General features: G+C 40.4%; 1 protein-coding gene across 11 annotated transcripts in view; it reads right to left on the reverse strand.

Moving 5' to 3' along the window:
- Positions 1-20,201, reverse strand: part of MBNL1 (muscleblind like splicing regulator 1) — a 205,460-nt gene that overhangs the window by 171,578 nt on the left and 13,681 nt on the right. For 4 of the 11 annotated variants that reach the window (XM_049629675.1, XM_049629670.1, XM_049629674.1 and 1 more), the window contains exon 1: positions 9,600-11,509. The exons of 3 other annotated variants lie outside the window; for them this stretch is intronic. The gene's annotated coding sequence lies outside the window, so the exon portion shown is untranslated. Of the gene's footprint in view, positions 1-9,599; positions 11,510-20,201 lie in introns of those variants that run through there. 4 more of the 11 variants (XM_049629669.1, XM_049629668.1, XM_049629667.1 and 1 more) reach the window with 3 other exon arrangements.

Below are 20,201 nucleotides of genomic sequence, written 5' to 3' on the forward strand. Positions count from 1 at the left end.
TTTTTATCTTATCTTTATAAGCACAAGGCAAAAATCAGATAAACTAATAATAGAAAAAGACATCCTAAGTGTGGCTCTGACATAATACTAAGAGGCATAAAAACAAAAGCTGAAATAAAGCACTGTTAACATTATTTTCTCTAGCTCTCTGTAAACATGCTATAAAGACATAAACAGAGCAATTTTTATTATTTCTCATGGAAATACCCATCTAAAGAAATAATAAGTGGTAAATAGGTATAAATAGAATCTCCTTCTTGAAAACTGTCCTGATTTCATGGGAATCTGTCCATGCATGTTAAATACAACATAATCTATCATTGCTCTGACATTTTCTGCTTAAACTATGTTAAGCCATTTACTTGTAAAAAGCATGTAAGGACCTTAAGCAAAATGGCCAGTGAGAATGCCTCTAAAGCTTTCTATTCCATTCAAAACATAACTATCCTCACAACACCAAGAAACTGTTAACTCAGTGTAACTGCTTACTTATTCCCATATGTACATCATTCTGTTTGTAACAGTGTCTGATTATTAAGGAGTTTTATTGCCAGGAAAGAGAATCTCACAGTTATACTGATACGTTCCCTAAAATAGCAAGGTCTGAGAAGCAGAAATGTCAGTGGCATTGAGCACATTGCAAACTTACTTTATCATGTATCTGTGTGACACCTGCTTTATCACAGAGGCCAGGTTACACCGGTGTTCCTTTAATGAGGGACCAGAAGTACCTGGCCAACATTGCAACACTTCCTAGCAAATAACAACATACGCCTAAAGAGGAAATTATGCTTACTTCAGAATTACCAATTTGGGATGAAGAATTTGGCGACCTTCTACAGCTCCTCAGATCCTGTGCTTTATTTAAAAGAGGTGGACACAGAAATGGCATGGTTTAAGAAGTTAACAAACACGCAGCATCCACTTAATCGAGTTATAGAGTTCCTGATAGAACGCAATTTCAAGTGTTTTTATCTTTCTGATATTTAGAATAAAGTTCCTGATCATAAAAGAGCTCGCAAGTAGCAACATAATGAACAGAATTAACATTAAAGATTGAAATTTTTATGTAAAACTTTTCTGATGAAAAGTTTAAACGATTCTTACTGTATTTTAAGAATCATTTCTAACACCTCCCATTCTCTTTCACGTCCACATCTAGTCAGTTGCTACATCCTGTGGACCCTATGCCTGTCACTTCTCCCCCAGTGAACATGTCCTCCTTGTCACTTCCCATCATTTCCCTCAGTCCTTCATCTCTTTCCTACAATCTCTACTGCATCCTGTGCATCCTATCCTTCCTCTAAATTGTCACTAAAATAGGTGCCTGTCGGGTTACACGCCTGGCCAAACGTCTCACGTTCCCAGCCGGGTGTCAAACTCGTACCACCTGTCTCTCAATGCCCCCCAACGCGTAGTGCCAACCTCCTTTCCCACCTAATTCCTCCCTTCTCCCTACTCTATATGCTGCCCACCTCCCCCTATGCCTTTTCTCTCTATCCTCTTTCTATTCATTCTTTTCGAGCCTCCCCAAACACTGGAGCAAGTGCGACTCTGCTAAAGTATTCCAAATGTCTGTGGTCTTGATCTCCCATGCACACTAACACAAGCATTCTTTAAATCTACTTTCATTCTTTCACGTACAAACATGGCTTCTAGAACTGGGCCACCCTGGTTCAACTCCTTGCTGTGCTACTTATTAGCGATGCCACTTGGGACTATTAACTTGTCAGTGCCTCGGTTTCCCCATCTGCGAAGCTGAGATATCAACAGTAACCATCGCACAGGGTTGTTCTGAGGAATACATGAATTGATTCATAAATCTTACCCTGGCACATAGGAAGCAGTCCAAAATGTAAGTAATCACCATGACAGTTCTTACCCTCATTACTATTCTTTATAGACCATTTCCAATTGGTTCAAAACATGGACATTTGAATAAAGACAGAAAACAAGCCTCATAATTCTACAAATGACAAAAAGAGCTGTCTAGCCATGCTACTTAATCCTGAAGATAAAGGTCATAAGGCCTAGTTTACAGCTGCAGAAAAAGATTAAATGAGCTATTTTATAAAGAAATGGACAGCAAAGTACAACTTTTACTAATTATTATTTATATGTTTAGAACTTCACAGATACAGAACTTAAGGACTGGAAGGAGTCAATGGTTGTTCCCAGATCACATATCCAGTCAGATCTGGCATAAAATAAAGTCTATACATTGTGAAGCTTCTCTATGCCTCCCCCCCCCCCCCCCAACCAACAAAGTCATTTGTTCCTTTCAAAACACAGACAAAAATGCAGTAAGTATATCCAGAACTGGAAATTTTAAAATGATAATAGTAACACTGATATCACCTCCTACATTTGCAGAGTGTGTTCCACTTTTCAAAAGTTCTCCCCCAGTGAGGTCTGTTTTTGTTGTTCTCCTTGCACTGCAACAAACACTGGGGCTTTCTAAAGGAACTTAGAGGCTGTTTATAAGAACTGATGTATCTTTTCGTATACTACTTCCTGAAACTAAAATTTGGTAAAGAGAAATATCAATGAGGGGGCCTTTGGCTGAGGAATGCTGAGTCACAAGTCCAGCCAATGGTTCAGAGCTTTTCCCAACAACTTTTGCCGGACAGCAGGCCTCTATGCCTTCCTTTCTTTGTATCTGTCACCTATCCGGACTACCACCACCGACCCCAGACTATCTTTCTGCTAGGATAAGAGCTACCCATCCACATGGAGTGCTAAAAGGTCATTGCAAAAGTAATTCTTTTCTTGCAATCAGAGAAGGGCAGAAACAAATAAAATGTGAATGTCTCATTACTACTACCATCAACAATGCTGGCAAACAGATTGCTAGACACAGGATTACAAATTGTAGATACTATACGCTCTGACTGGTCTTGTAAGTTCTAACTCTAAATCAAGTTCAAAAAATGCCTTTAACGATGTTCTAAATATGAACTGCATAATGCCTTATTTTGGCATTCTTGCTATTTAACATGCTTGTGATGTGTTTTGACTATTAAACTGTAAAGTCTCTGTTTATATTTCCTCACACTCCCACTGCACATATTATTGTTACCACACTTTTTAGCATTTTCTGGAAGAGTCTGTTCAGTCACAATCACTGTAGACAGATGTTGGTCTGCTGCAAACTCAAATAAGAAGGTATAGATGATGTTGCCACACGTTCCACAGACTATCTACTTAAAGCATTTATTATTTTTCAAAACCCACAAAACTGTACTCCTAATTGGGACAATTATACCTGTGTCTGAAACCATCAGTTAGAACCTTCTGCTTTTATTTCTTCATTTCTCTTTCATTCAATGTCACATTAGACTGGATAATCAGGCTGTTTCTGATTAAAATCTCCTGGCTAATATATACTTCTCTCAATGCTGCTCATCACGCTTTATGCATCTCTTTTCCCAAAAGGAAATCACTGCTTTTTCAATACATTTTAGCATTATTTCCACTTCTTAACTTTAATATATAGATTTTTAGAAAACAACCTCACTGTCACTGTCAGTTTACTTTCAACCTAGTCTTTGGCAATTTCTCTCCATCCACTGTTCAAATTCATTACCCATGCTGGTCTCCTGACACATAGTAACTATTTGGTGCTTCAACAGTAAAACTGATGGCAAAAGCTATCAATTATTCTCATATAGGACATTTGGAAATCCATATATTTCTACTAGAAAAATGAACTAAATAAATGGACTAGAACACATACAAAAATCCCGTGTCGGGATGCTAAATATAAATGCATGAGAAATATGGAAATATCACTGAATATATATAATTAAAACTGGCTTAATAGAATATTTTTCTATGGTTGGAAAATAAAGAATAGCTTTTTTCCCCATTATTTATGCGTTAGGACTGTTTCCTTTATTATATGTATTGGTCAGAGCTACATTAAGACTTAGTTTTCCTTATCTGAACTTCCAAAACCATGTTACCAAGCCACTGTTTATGAAATCTCACTTTCTACTTACAGTTATTTTCAAAACTCCTAACTTCTGCTACCAGACTGCTACTTCTTTGAACAAGCGAACTTTGGCTAAGTTTGGTAGATTTCACTGAGCCTCGCTTGCTATTTTTGCCACAACACATATTCACTTATAAATCAACAATACAAAATAAAATCTCTCAAATCGACTGTGATGTTTATTTCATATGATTAAACTTGTTCCCATGATCCTCGAATCTTGTTAGCTCTTTAAAACAAGTTCATTCTTACTTAATAGCTCCCAAGCTGTTTTAAAAATGAAAATATACTGTTAAATGTAAGTTCCTTTTAAAAATTCTTTGGAGGAAGAAGTATCAGTTAAAGAGGGACAGGAGTTGATATCTGCACTGACTTTAGATTATATGCTATTTAGCACAAATCTTTTTAATACTTTGATGTTATTTAACATCCAGATTATTTGAATAAATTATTAGCATTATCTAGGACACACCTAGCTTTCACACAAACACTCACATAAAAATTGTGTCCACATGCGTGAGTATGTACCTTATCAACTGTTATTCACCTCTTTGGACGTACAAAAGATATACTTGTCAATTTTTATTTAAAAATTTTTTTAATCTTTATTTATTTTTGAGAGAGAGACAGAGTGTGAGCAGGGGAGGAGCAGAGAGAGAGGGAGACACAGAATCCGAAGCAGGCTCCAGGCCCTGAGCTGTCAGCACAGAGCCTGACGCGGGGTTCGAACTCATGAACTGAGAGATCATGACCGAGCCGAAGTCGGACGCTCAACCAACTGAGCCACCCAGGCACCCCTATACTTCTCAATTTTTAAAACAACGCCCATGGAGATGACAGTTTTTCTTTTGCAGTATACATACTACTGGAAGCATAACAGTTATTTCAGAAACATCTCCTTTTTAAAAGAGTTGATCTCAGTGGAAAAGGAATTCTTCACTCCATGCAAGATGGCTACCTTTCATCATGAGATTATTACATCCTGAACTGTTTTAGCAAAGGGTAATCACAGAAACCTGAATAAGACCTCAAAAACAGTGGGAAAAGTGTCAACTATATAGTGCCTAATACTATAACATAAATGCTTTCAAGATTCTTCATTTTTATGGATGTCACGGGCACCCATGTTAAGATGTCTCTTGGAAAACGTAAATAATTGTCTATAAAAGAGGTACTAGAGTCATTAAAAACTAATAATATGTAAAAACCTATAAACATGTATTTGCTAAGTGTTTTTTTCCAGGATATAGCTGTAATGTTTATATAAATATATATTTGTATAATATGAAAAACACTACATAAAAATCAATTTCCCTATCTCAAACCTAAAAATATAAAATATGTCTAGAGACACTTAATGCCACATGTCAATAGCTGTTCTTGAATTCTCTGCTTTGCAATCAATATCTCTCCAACCATTAGTGACTATGCTCCATGACTCATCAGAAATGATATGCAAAGTTAATGGGGATCGTTGTTCCCCCCACACTCCCTACATGCATCGACACTAATGGCAGTTATGCCTCACATAGTGGGAGACAGATTCAAGATGGCACCAAGCCAGGAGGCAACTCTTCTGAGGTTCTCTAAAACCTGCCCTGCCCGTAGAAAGAACCCACTACATCCATCCTGTCCTATATCTTTGGCATCCTTCAAGGAAATAAAAGTAAGCATGCTTTATATGGATAAAAAAAGAAGCGCATTTTTTCAGCTTAACACTCACTGTGTATGGCAAAATGGACTTCAGTTATGAAAATATCTGAGGGGAATGTTTCCAGGACCTATGCCATTGTGCTTTGTTTGCTAGTCAGATGCTTTCTCAAGAATGTGTTCAAATTATAAAGACAATGTCTCCGTGTATAGAAATTCCTGAAAGCCCATATTACCACAGAAACATATTTTTACGTTTCCTAATATTCAAAACAATGCCTTATACCATACAAGTGAAAATCTCATTCTTGTGAATTTATTAATTAACAATTCGGTCAGGAGTTTGTTTGGATTTACTTAATGTTTTTATTTTCTAAGGAAGGAAAGTCATAGGAAAGGAAAATACATATTAAGCATTTGAGGATAATTGCTATTTACCAAAAACTCTATTTTAAAATAAGTTTTAGTGACTCGTTTATGTTTGGTAACTTCAGGACAATGATAGCTATAGTGTCTCTAAAATGTTCCTAAGTAGCAATCATACTCTATTCTGGCCTTTGAGAGGTGTTAGGACTCATCCACTAATTATAAGCCTTTTCTCTGTTATTACTACCTCACCATTAAATCTCTAAACTAAATAGTAGTTTTGAGGAAATAAAAATAGATGTTAGGTAGTGTGTTTTCTTAGATTTTGGTTACAATGGATAAGAAAGACAAGGTATTTGTGTGTATAATATACTTTTTTAGCTTGTGAAAATAAAAGTCAATTTTATTATTTTAACCAGCAAACTCACGAGGCTTTCTCTCAGAATTCTGCTCCCCTGATCTATGTGAGAACAGCACTGTCCAATAGAAATGTAATACAAGCCACATTTGTTATTTTAGGTTTTCTAGTAGTCGTATTTTAAAAAAGTAAAAAGAAACAGGTGAAATTAATCTAACTGAATATTCTACTGAAACCAATCTATCCAAAATATTATCACTGCAACACATAATCAGTATTAAAAATACGAATCAGATGCTTTACATTCTTCCCTTCGTTCAAAGTTTTCCAAATCCAGAAGGTATTTTACACTTAGAGCAAATCTCAGTCCCAACTAGCCACATTTCAAATGCTCGACAGCCACATGTGGCTAGTGGCTACCGCATTGGGTGGCAATTCTGGATTTCCAAAAATACGAAGCTCTTGAGCCTAAAAGGCCATCACTTCAAAATCTTCCTATGTAACATCTTCTATAATCAGCATTGCTGCTAGGATTTTATTTTGAGCCAAACATTTAAGTGAATACATTTTGCTTTCTTCCTTCACTCCCCTCACCCTGCCTTTCTATTGCGCACCCTGATAACTTTCTCTTAAGGGCGTAAGAAACCCCAGCGACCTATTCTCTTTAGCTTCTTCTAAGCAAGATCTGAGATGTTCTCGAACCTGTGCATCTTCAGTCACCAAGCAGAAAACCTGAAGGTGCAGCAAAAGGCTATTCTCTGTTTTCATAAATAGAGATATCAAACACAGGTCTAAAGAACGGCAACACTGATAAATGCCAAGGGCAACCTTTTTGCTTACAATAAAAATAGGAGATTTTATATAATAAAGTAACACGCCCTGGTTCAATGAGAAATATGATTTGACTCTTCCCCTCACCCCAGGAGAAACCTTGGGATACTCTGTTCTTGGTCTGGAACAGAACCCAGTGCTTCATTTCATAGGAATTCTGTGCCCAGAGGAAGAACAGAATGCTGGAAACAGAATTTAATGAATTCAACTTGGAGTCTTAAGTTTGCCTCAAATGTGGAAATGTAAACACAAGCAATAATATTTTAAACCATGAAACACTATGGATTCTCCACTGGCATGGCTGCATTGATTACCACACTCGATGTGTATCTGCACACAAATTTGTTCTTAGTAACATGAGAAAAAAAAAATTAAACTAGGCACATGCGAGCTTTTCTGAGTCTCTTAGTAATAATAAAACCTGATTATTATGTCTTAAGTGACACTGTAATTATAGACGGATGGATGAACAGGTTTTCTGGTGCTGACCTAACCTGTTCCCTCAAACACAAAAGGCAAACTTTTGTAGTGCTCGGTGAGGGAAACCCCCCATTAAACAAATAAAACTAAAAACTATGTCTACATCTTGAAAAAAAAGCCCTACCAACACAATAATCCAAAAGAATTTCACCGCCATGCAAATACACCACATGGATGAGAATCAGAACACTGTCAGGTTCCTAAAAAAACAGTTTCTAGCTATAGCTGTCACCCACCGACTTTAAGAAAGCAAAGATACAAGTGTCAACAGTGTGCTTTCTCAGGCTACAAAGTAACTTTATTCAGTGTCTCTGGCTATAACTCTACATCTAAGGCATTCTAAGTATTGAACTAAATATTCTCAAGATGAGTTTTACAGTCCTTGAACTTCCGTTTTAACCGCCTCAGTGATTTTTTTTTTTTTTTTTTCTATCTCAACAGCAAGACAAGGAGAGACACCAACGCTCTCAGGAACCCACACAGACAACATGGAGTGGATTACTTATGCGGGTATAGACTAGTTATGTACTAAATACCCTCTGTGTATAAACAGACACTGTGTTCAAACCCAGGAGGGAGGAACACGGCGTCCACGGGTGTAGGATTTCAAAGCGCCTTGCAGAGGGCCTGCAAATCCAAAGGGCATTAATTATGACTTCTCTCTTGGTGTATTAATTTGTTTAAGAAACGCCTCAGAGGACGGCAGAGTTTTACCATCCATCTGCTATCGCTTGTGCCTGTGCTGGTGGGCACACAAAGTAAAGACAGTGGCAAATAACCTTTCTGGCAGCTTCTTACTCCGTTTTAATCCCAGGGAAGCACACTCCACGGAAACACACCATCAAATCTCAGCAGCAGCCGTCTACTCTCAGGGCCAGGGAGAGACTTAAGAACACAATGACTCTTGTAGCAACACCCCTGTAGTTGTAAAGTGCCGTGAGAGGGGCCAACACAAGCTCCACCATATACCTGCTCGTGTTACAAGCTCTGGAATCAAAGTATTCTCACATGACACATTACTACCAATAACAGATTCCGGCTCCGTTTCAAAAAAAAAAAAAAAAAGTGTGGGGGGGGGGGGGGGACTACATATTTGTCCTGCTTTTGTCTAAAAACCAGAACCCAAGTACTAACTACTTTTCCTCCTCAACCTTTCGTGAAAGCAATTCAACCAACTGCGGCTCCACCCAGAGAGCGTCTATACTTACTTTTCTTACAGTTTTTGAGTGACGCACTACAAAACGATGGGGGGGGGGGGGGAGAGGAGCCCTCTCATGCAGGGCGTCTTCCGCCCTGTAAACTTGGCAAAAGGCAAACTGGACTAAAATACAGCACTCTCCATATAAGGAAGCCCAGCTAAACATGTCATGCGTAATTTATGGGTAGCAGGCAGAGAATTAACCTTTGCGTGCACATATTTGGCCCAGATGAAAACCGGGGCTGGATGGCAGCCCCCGGGGACAGGGATGCGGGATCTCTTGGGAGACACCGTGGCTCGCGTCTGACGTGCTCGCGTCTCCTCCTGACGAAGGTCATTAAGTTGTAAGTACACTTCCACGCACCTGTTTCTTTCATCCCCCCCCCCCCCCCCCCCCCCCCCCCCCTTTTTCTCTCTTTCTTTCTTGCTCTTTCTGCCTCGGCTGCCAAGCTGGAAGCTGGCTGCGCTCTGACAGTGTCCGCAGAGCCCCGGGAAGGGCGGCTCGGAGCTGGGCTGCAGCTGCAACCTCCCGCTCTCCCTCCAGCTCGAGCTGGTGTGCGAGAGGGAAGCCTCCACCGCGGCGAGCCAGCCGCTGCCGCTACGAGACGCAGCCGGCCGGAGCCTCCTCTCACTTCCTCCTTCAGCCATGTACAGCCCCGAAAGAGTACAAACAATGCAGAGCAGCGGAGCAGCGCGAGGAAACTGTGAACAGGGAAACTTACCTCTCACATTTTTTTTCAGAGGCAGCCCGACTGCCGACAGAGTGCCCAAGGCATTGTGGGAGTCCTGATTCCAAGAGGCCCGCGATTTAAAATTGAACTTGTCAGTTCCCGGTCACGGGAGCATTGTGAGCGCCACAACTCATTCAGCTGCAGTGGAAAGACTGTTGCACGTCGCTGTGCAGCCTCTTATCGCCGAGGTCTGGTTTCCGCTGCTGCTGCGCGGCCCCTCCCCCGCCAGCCCAGCCCCACCAGGAAGCCCGGGGCGGACTCGTCGAGCTCCCGGACGCACGCGGCCGCGAAAAAACGCTCTTCAACTTTCCGCCGCCCTCCCGCCCTTCCCCGGGCCGCCCTGGCGCCCCTCAACCGAACAAAGTCCGCAAGGGGTGGTCGTGGCCGCTCGCGGGTCGGCGCACCGAGCAAAACGAAGCCGCAGCCGGCGCTGGCGAGGTGCATCCCCGCAGCCAACCGGTGGTATGTTCCATCTTACACGTTCAACATTATCGCAGCCGAGCTATAGTGCAAACGGGACGCACCCCTACTACTTTCTGCTCCTTCCGACCAGCCGGGCGGACAAATAGGTTCTTTTTTTTTTTAAAGAAGCCGGTGGATGGGTCTTTTATAAGGAAGCCGGCAAGGTTAGGTTGAAGGTGAGAATCCGATCGGCATTAAACGGTAAGGATCGGATGGGGCTGCCGCCTTAAAATGCACCACACAGTTTTTGAACCTGGATGGCTCACAGGCGGGAAAAACATCTGCAAGGCTGCCAGTGTGTGTCTGCCTCAAGTAACGGCGTGTGCGCAGTTTTGCAGTTCCTTAGTAAAACTGATTGTCACACAAGCACAAAAACTCCTGTTCCAGCTTCCCGTCTAGCTTGTAAATAATATTTGGAATGTAAAACCCTTTCTTCCCAACTCTGCATTACATGATTTATAGAAAAGCACAGCTCCTTCTTTAAAAATAAAATGCCATTTTCTGAAATACTGGAATATTCTAAGGCACATAAGTCATATTATTGTTGGAGCAAAAGAAACCACAGCCCCGAATCATAATTCATTGGGTGTTGTAAGATGTAACTTGGCTTCCCTTTGAATGGAAAGAATTTGGGGTTAATGTGATGTGATAATGTTTTGGAGATTTGGGGGCAGAATTTCCTTTGGATTTAAGGAATTTTGATAACTTGTTCAATAATGAATCTAATTTAAACCATTGGTTCCATGTTTTGGACACAATCTGGAATGAAATGGTAGGTAAGGTGCAGTGTTCTTCCTACAACTTTATTAAGTTGTGTTAAAGAGGGTGCGGCTGGCTTCTGGAGGAGAAGGAAAAAGATCATGAAAGGTGCTAAGGTTCAGAAATAAGTCCAGAGGCACTAATAACAGACTTGAGTTCTGACCCTTGACTAGATCCACAAAACACTGAGTTAATACTGTGCACTGCTCCCTTCCATACAAATTAATTAATTAATTAACTAGTTAATTAATTAATTAGATGGCCCTACTTATCAGTGTTAATCATTAAAAAGTACCCAAGCACACACACAGTTGAAGTAGATTAAGAGGACACTGACACTTTCTCAGAGGATAGGAATGGGCATTCTCTATCTGCCAATTAGTAGCTATGAGGACTTCCTTCCTTCTAATTCAGCATTCACTGCAACAACTACATCGAATGCCTGCTATGCCAAAGCTATAAGAATGGGTAACACAGTCCCTACACAGTCAAGGATGATACTTCTACTAGGAAAGAGACAAACCAATTAACTCTGTCTGAGGGGTGAATGCTAAGATGGTGTAGGCAAGCCCAAGGGGGCCTGAGGAAGGTTAGGGAAGGCTTCCTGGAGGAGTTATTTTGAACAGGTGCCTTGAAAGGTATATAGGAATTAGCGAGATGGAAAGGGAGTTGGGGCTGGACAAGTGAAGAAAAGAGCATGGTCAATACAACGGGCCTACCAGCCTTCCTGTTAGAGGTGAAGGAAGGGTAAGTGTAGGGGAGTGGCAGGAGATGAGCCAAAAGCAGGTCTGTGTTAAGCCCAGGAGTCTCTACTCTGAAAACCATGATGAAATGGAAGAGTTTATACAGCAAGGGGATAGGTAGGTAGAGTTTGGATTTGTATTTCAGAAAGATCCTGTGGCAGCAGCTTGAGGGTGAATGGGAGTGCGGGGTGGCGGCCCATAGAAGAAGGGTGAATGGGTGTGGACAGACTGGAAAGATGACTCACACAGGGAATGAGGAAGGGAGGAACCTTGGGAGACTCCCAAATCCCTGGCTTAGCCTACTGGATTGTTTGCTACTTGCCTTTTAATGTCTTCAATTTGCCTTTCATTCTCCATGACAACGAACCCATGACTTCTGAGCTGGGCCACCTATGCGTCTGCTAACAGGTTGGTGCCCTAGCTGGCTTCCACACACACCTCAGGATGTCCAGTGGACCGCTAAGGACTAATCCCCATTGTGGGAATTTATTTTCAATTGTTCTCAGACCCTTGTAGACTTCCAAGTTAGCACTTTGGTGCTCTCTTTTCTTGTGGGTTAGAAAATTTGCTGTTTGGAGCAACATGGTGAAAAACAGGACTTTGGACCTGTGTATGGTGCAAGAAGGGAAATTATTTTTCCACTTCGGCACTGGAGAAGGGGGGAAGTTCTGGGAACAAAAGAGAAATTGAAACTGAGACAGATTTTCTGCTCCACCGAACAGAATACAAAGAAATACAAGAAAGACCCTTGAATGTTAGAAACGGTAAAATAAACATCCTCGTAAATGACTGAGAAGAGAAAAAAATGTTATTTTACGTTAGATAAAGGAAAAAGGGATGGCTAACAAAACTCATATGAAATAATGGTCAATCTAGGACTCAAAAATGTGTCAAAATAAATTGTGATGTAAAACTTCGTTGCCAGTGACTTTGCTTAATATATTATTACAGATGATATTATAACATGAGTAATGATATTGAAAATTTTGAAGCACTGTAACAAGAACCAGATCACATGTTAAAAATATTAAATCATGTTGCTAGCTTTCAACTACCAGTAGCATTCTAACCACATTTTAAATTGTGGAAATTATTAAAAAATCATTAGTAATAAAAAGTAAATAGTTTCCCGTTTAGAATACCAATGATAGTCCCTCAGTGCCAGGAGAGCATTAGCAGTATGGTTTCCTATGCTTCTGTGAAGTGTACTGACAGTTCACAGGTTCATGAGTGAGTAGATCCATAAGTATAAAAAGAAGGTCATTTGTGGGTGGAGAGGGAAATTATAGAAAACAATTTCAGATGAAACAGGACTACCTTTTTAGATAAAGGAAAGAATGTTCACTGCCGGTTTCTGAAATATTTCAAACCATTCAAGTCTTAATTATACCAATGAATCCCAATAGAAATGCAGTTAAGCAATATGGTTTTTAGAGATAATATCAACTACCAGGTTCACCAATAATGCAGATAAAGGAAATGGTAGCATTTATCTTTTTCACTCAGATGGGAGTCTGTGAAGCACCTGTGTAAATGTGTGAGCGTGTGTATGAATTGTATCTTCCTTGTCCTACATACACATTTATAGCTCAGTAAGTTCTCATAGCCTCCCAAATGTGATTTGCCTTTCCTGGCCAAACAAAACAAAACAAAACAAAAACTCAGTGAAAATATCCCAAAAAGGTATGTTTTTTTAAAAAATTGAAATATGAAAAGGTCTTGAATCACTGATCTAGGAATACTGTTTTTATTATACCAGGATAAAAATAATCCATTGCAAGATACTGTCAAAACTGAGACCCAGATGCAGATCTTTGCTTTCTAGCTCATGTTTAAATACATATGGTTGAGAGAAGAAGCTTCTGGAAGGCAGTGAAGAGTTGGAAACATTTTTGTATGGAGAATCCATTTTAAGCAGATACATTAAATGTATCTCTATTAAATTTCACAGTGGAGGAGGGAGGCACTCTTCTATAGCCTGGATTCAAATTTGTTCAAGTATCTGAATAAATATACTGATAGAGTTATATGACTTTAGTTTACCTTCAGGGACCTTTTATATTTTACTTGCCAAGTAAGTTTTATAAATTATACCCAGTATTTAAATATAACATATTCTATTACATGTTATGTATATATAGTATGTTATGTAATACAACACATTGTATATATAATACATATGCCACTTAATGTGTAAATCACATAGGTGTGAAAATATTATATAAAATCAACATATTTGTCTTAAAATGTTTATAAAGACTAAAGTTGGGTTTAAAATGTTAATTTGATTTGGACATGTCTCAATTAAGCTATTTTACCTAAAAGTTGAATCTAAATCTTCAATATAATTATTTTGGCATCTGGCAATAGGGCAGTATAAAACAAATACATTTCAGAATTAAAAGTTTAAAGCCACAGAATTTGAGTTGGGAATCGAGCGTTAGAGACGGTCTGGCCCTGTTCCTTTGTTAGACCAGAGAACATTGTAGAAGTAAATTGGCCCCATGACAGAGCAGAACTGGCATCAGTGTCTTCTGACTCTCTCAGACCATTTATTGTCATTGTTTTTCTTAAAAACACTGGGGCCGTAACAGTATCTAATATAGACATCATGTTTCCCCACGTTCAATGGAAAGAAGGGCCACCCTAGATTTCAGTACAATTTTCAACCTCTATTTTTTTTTCCTTTTTTTCTTCTTCCTCCCATTTTTTTCCATTTTGCCTTCCTTTTTTCTATCAGAAAACACTTTTCACATAATCGTTCTGTTCCTTTCACGTATGTTGAATGAGCACCCACCATGCTAAGTCCTGTTCTGAGCAATACAGTTAGAGAAATTAGCACAGCTCAGTTACTATCCTCAAGGAATTTAGAGCCTGCTATGGGGAACCAGGCACTAAACAAGTAAAGAATAAATAGAAAGAAACAGATAAGCATAGGAAGCAATTTCAGATGAAGATAAGTGCTATGAAGTAAGAGAAAGCAGATTAATGGGATGGGGGTGCATGTTAAACAGCGTGGTCAAGGTTTGAGGTGGTCAGAGATGGGCAGAGACCTCAAGGAGGGGCAGAACATCTCGAAAGACCATTCAAAGAGGTGGAAACTGCAGGTCTAGAGTCTTGAATTCCAGGTTCACACAAAGGCTAGAAAACCAACAGTGAATAAAAATGAATGGGGTACCCAACTTCAAGGAACTTACAGTCAAGTGAGAACAATGAATGCCAATCAAATTAATCACACTCAAAATGTATAACTACAGCCATGATGCTTGCGGTCAGTAACGACTATTGAAGTGTTCCGTTGTATTAGAGGTGGGATGATGCATGATCCAAGTTTGCTTTTCACAGAAAGAACTGAAGTACTGTCCTGACTGCTATGTGGAGGCTAATGGTCTAATCCCAGAACAAGGGGCAGGAAGTGTACCACAGGGACAGCGAATGGCTGAGGGCCAGCGGAAGTGAGATACAGTAAACATTAGAATCTTACATCTCAGGGGCGCCTGGGTGGCTCAGTCGGTTAAAGCGGCCGACTTCGGCTCAGGTCATGATCTCGCGGTTCGTGAGTTCGAGCCCCGCGTCGGGCTCTGTGCTGACAGCTCAGAGCCTGGAACCTGTTTCAGCCTGTGTCTCCCTCTCTCTCTGACCCTCCCCCATTCATGCTCTGTCTCTCTCTGTCTCAAAAATAAATAAACGTTAAAAAAAAAAAAAAAGAATCTTACATCTCAGAGCTAAAAAGAATCTCTAAGATGACCACATCCATGCCCCCAGGGAAGTAAGATTTATAGTGGATGCGTGTGTGTGTGCATGCACGCACATGCTTTTGCTTAAAGTCAACACAGTATAGGGGCACCTGGGTGGCTCAGTCGGTTAAGCCTCTGACTTCAGCTCAGGTCATGATCTCCCAGTTCGTGGGTTCAATCCCCACATCAGGCTCTGTGCTGACAGCCCGGAGCCTGGAGTCCGCTTAGGATTCTGTGTCTCCCTCTCTCTCTGCCCCTCCCCCCCCCCCCCCCCCCCCCGCCCCGCTCACACACGCACTCTCTCTCTCCAAAAAATAAAATAAAAAAATTAAAAGTCAACACAGTATAGAAAACTCAAAAGTACTGAAAATAGAATATTTTTATAAAAATCAGCAGTGATTCCAATTCCCAGAGAGAGTCACTGTAATACTGCAGTTTATTTCCTTTCAGGCTTCTCTCAACACATTTTTTACATTGATATTATACTATATATGCAACTTTGTGTTCCATTTTCTCTCCCACCTAATCTCATAGTATAACTTTATAAAACAAATGACATCTCTCATGTCATACATTTTAATCTTCATTTATCACATGAGGTAATGGGGACTGGAGAATTGCCCTTGACCAAAACCTCACAGCTAATGAGGGTTAAGACTCCTGCCCCACAGTGTAGTGTCTCACAACCTATAACCCAGATCCTGAATTAATGTGTCTAAAATTAATATATTTCTAAACATTCTACCTGGGACATACACCTGTCTTCTAATGAGAATTGTCACTAAGGAAAAGGAAATATACAACAGTGGTCTTTTAATAAATAAAGCAGTTACAAAATAAATATGAAACAGGTAGCCAGAAAGTCAGAGTGGATGTATTACTCATATATGTTTATAGGATGTAATTACATGTAATATTATGAAATGCTTTCTACCATCTCATAAAATTGTGTGTTGCAGCTTAGCCCAGAGTCCTCTTGTAATCTTTTAAAAATAGTGCCTAATAAGTCTTATAAATGTTCTAATGTAACTATTTTTATACTGCAATCCCAACATTTCTATGTATAATAAAAACACCTGAAAATATGCCCATTGCTTTATCTATTCCTAAATGCAAACAAATTTCTGAAAATGCCAATAGCAAGGTTGATTTTTCCTTTCCTAAATGTCTATCTATCTACGCATTTTATTTTGGACTCCTTTCTTTGGACTCCTATGAGAGTTCTCTCTGGATCTTATCCACTCCGTTTATTCCTTATTACCTGTCTTTCCTGAAATTACCTTCAGACCATTTCTCAAGAGATGTCCTAAAGGATTTTTGAAAAAGAACAACTTTTGTCACATTAATGAATGATGGGGGATTCATATTCTTTTTCTCCTTTTCCCCTCTTTGCCTTGTCCAGTAGTGTGGAAACAGAGCAGTAGTCTTGCATTAATTCTAATATCCTAATGTAGGCATCAGTATGCTGGCTATTGCTCCTTAGTTCATTTAACAAATATTTATTGGGCACTGATCATACGCCAAGAGTTTGCTTGGCACTGGGGATACAGAGATTGTTAAGATTTCTTCAAGGTACTCAGCCTAGTCTAGCTGGTTGGGGTGGGGTGGGGGGAGGCAGATGTGGGAAAAAACCTCACACTCTTGGAAAAAAGTGTAGCCAATGAAACAGTTCAATTAAATCCAACAAACCCTTCTCACCATGTGCCAGGCAGATGGTAAGGACGACCGGGCTGCACCAGGCCTCGCTCCTCACAGACTCCCAAGCAGCTGGCAAATGGTAAAATTACCTGGCACATGGTAAGTGCTTCATGGCAGAAAGAAAGAAAAGACATAGGGGCGCCTGGGTGGCTCAGTCGCTTAAGTGTCCGACTTTGGCTCAGGTCATGATCTCACAGTTTGTGAGTTCAAGCCTTGCATTGGGCTCTGTGCTGACAGCTCAGCCTGGAGCCTGCTTCGGATTCTGTGCCCCCCTCTCTCTCTATCCCTCCCCTGTTCATGCTCTGTCTCTCTCAAAAATAAAAATAACCATAGGGCGCCTGGGTGGCTCTGTCGGTTAAGCATCCAACTTCGGCTCAGATCATGATCTCACGGTTCATGGGTTCAAGCCCCACGTAGGACTCTGTGCTGACAGCTCAGCCTGGAGCCTGCTTCGGATTCTGTGTCTCCCTCTCTCTCTGCCCCTCCGCCACTTGTGGTCTGTCTCTCTCCCTCTCAAAAGTAAATAAACATTAATTAAAAAAAAAAAAAAGGCTAGAAAAGACATAAAGGGCCGTAAGACAGACAAGCAACTTGATCGTATAAACGTCATAACAAATCGTTGCCCTGGCAATGAAAGTTTTTTTTTGTTTGTTTGTTTTTGTTTGTTTGTTTGTTTTGTTTTTTTACTGGGCGACTCAGTTGGTTGAGTGTCCGACTCTCAATTTTAGCTCAGGTCATGACCTCACAGTTTCTGAGTTCAAGCCCAGCATTGGGCTCTGTGCTGACAATGTAGAGCTTGCTTGGGATTCTCTCTCTCTCCGTCTCTCTCTGCCCCTTCTCTCTCTCTCTCTCTCTCTCTCTCTCTGAGTAAATGAATTAATTACAAGTTTTTAAAAAACAAAGTTTGTTTTTCTTCATTTTTTTGCTGCTATTAGCTTACCAAGGTGGAGTCTAGTTCCCAAACAGCAGGCTTGCTCACCTTGCCCTCCGTGAGTCCCAGGCTGGCCTTGCAACTCTCTCCTTGCTTCCCCCCAGGCCTTCAACAGGGGATCCTCAGCTAGGTGATAGGAGATTATCTGATTAAAGTCATTCACACTAAGGTGAGACTGAGGCTTAATCCTTCAAAAGTGATTGCTTTGACAAAAGATAGCCTGTTAACCCTAATGAACCGCTAACTGGCAGAGCTTAGAGGGCTCCTTTTCTCACCCTCTAAGCTGCCCACCGCCCACCCCACCATTATATCCTTCCCTCTCTATTTCCCCTCCTGAAATAAAGGAAGAAAGGAAACTAGTAAATTCAGGAACGTTAGGGACTCTAATCACACATAATGTCTCTCTGCCCTCTCCTAAGAGGCAAATGAGGTGGCATTTATAAGCCCGTCCTAGAAACGGGAAGACTGAAAGTAGGGAAGTGGTTCCTGAGTTTGGCTTCACTTTGGATCCACAGAGTACAATCCAGACCAATCAAATCAGAATTCCTGGGAGTGGCACACAAGCATCAGTACTTTTTTTTTTTTTAAGTTCCTCAGATGATTCCAATGTGCAGCCAAGGTTTCCTCCCACTGAGCTAGAGTTTAGGAAATGAAATTATCCAGAATCAGCGGCAATCCATTGACCTGCTCCATTTTCTTCCTTTGGTGAATAAGGTCTATTTGGCACAAAAGAAACAATGTTCTCTCCAGGAGACTCTGTTTCAAATAGTTAGCTTTGGGCAAACTGGTGCACATAGGCATCTAGATACGTGGGCATCAGGACTGGTTGCCGAGAGCTTGTACAGCTTTGCCATGTACCTGATGGGACACGGGGCTTCTCACGGAAACTAAATACGTTTCACCTTATACCAGGTAAGCATCAGTGGTTGTCCGTGCGCTTAAAAACAAACGAGATATAGTCAAGTCCACACAGAACATAACCCTACATGCTCTATAATGCTTAGGTTGCTGTTTGCTTAAAGTTCCATATCCTGTCTCTTCCTAAGAAATTGTGATCATGAGCGCCCCTTGAGAATGACATTAGGGCCACTGAGAGATCAAAAGTGCCCTAGGCCACTTCCTTCCGGATTTATTAATATTAAACTATAGAATATGTATGTGTGTGTGCATATCACATAAAAGTGTGCATATATACATATATGTGTATATAGGTATATCTGTATGTATAACTTTCTCGAAAATAAAAAGTTTTACAAATTCTTATCTATTTTATGAGTTCATTCAACAAAATAACATGGTTAAATCATAAATACAAATACATTAATAGGACATTTCTCATTTGCAGATAACATTAGAAGTCCTAATTTATGGTGTTTGTGAATGTGCCATTGGTCCCAATGGCCACACCTGGGTGGCTCTGAACGCCCATATTTCTGCCACAGCCTTAGCAATGAGGAACTACTGACAGGACCTGATCCCATTGAGCCTTCCCAGTACTGATGTATTTTTAGACAATGTTGAACGTTCTTTTCCCTTTTCAAACATTTCTGACCGTAGGTCACCAGCTCACCAGTAACTGCTGCATATTCACTGTCTTTTTGCTGTCAACTTTCCTACCCAGTTCACAAATAGTCATTGAGCACCTAGCATAATTCCAGCCTTTCCTAGAATCTGAGGCTATAGAAGGAGCAAAACTAGACCTCAAAACCCTTGAAACATGCAGTCCAGCAGGATATAGCTATGCAATAGTAAATAATTGTAATCAGTTAAGTAAATAACATAAATGCGCAAAGTGTAGCGTAAGGGAATGAGAGTGTGAACAGGTGAACCTAACTCAAAAGGTAGACAATTATCATTACCTTTATGATCTCTTTCTTTTTTCATGCAATTCAAATGTCTAGAATTACAGCCATGTGAGAACCACCACAGTACTTAAACTGGATGTCTTCAGTGCCTTTTAATTTGCAAGACAGGATTCTATTACTAGTTGCATGAAATAGTGACCCTTTTTCTGTTAAGATGCAGGATGTCTACCACACAGCCCCCCAAGGGCAAGGTTTGGAGCAATCTGTGACTGAGCATTACTACGCCACCCTGGCTGTTCTTTGGTGTTTATTGCCCATTTCCTGGGTTTAATCTGTTAAGGTTATGACATCTCCAAGACAAAGCCAGCTTCTCTCTCATACTTTCAGAGAGTAGAGCATGTCAGCTTTGGAATTAATATATGAACATCCAAATGTATTATCTTTTGTTTTGTCAGAGT

Source organism: Panthera uncia, chromosome C2 (genome assembly GCF_023721935.1).
Source record: "Panthera uncia isolate 11264 chromosome C2, Puncia_PCG_1.0, whole genome shotgun sequence".
NCBI lineage: Eukaryota > Metazoa > Chordata > Mammalia > Carnivora > Felidae > Panthera > Panthera uncia.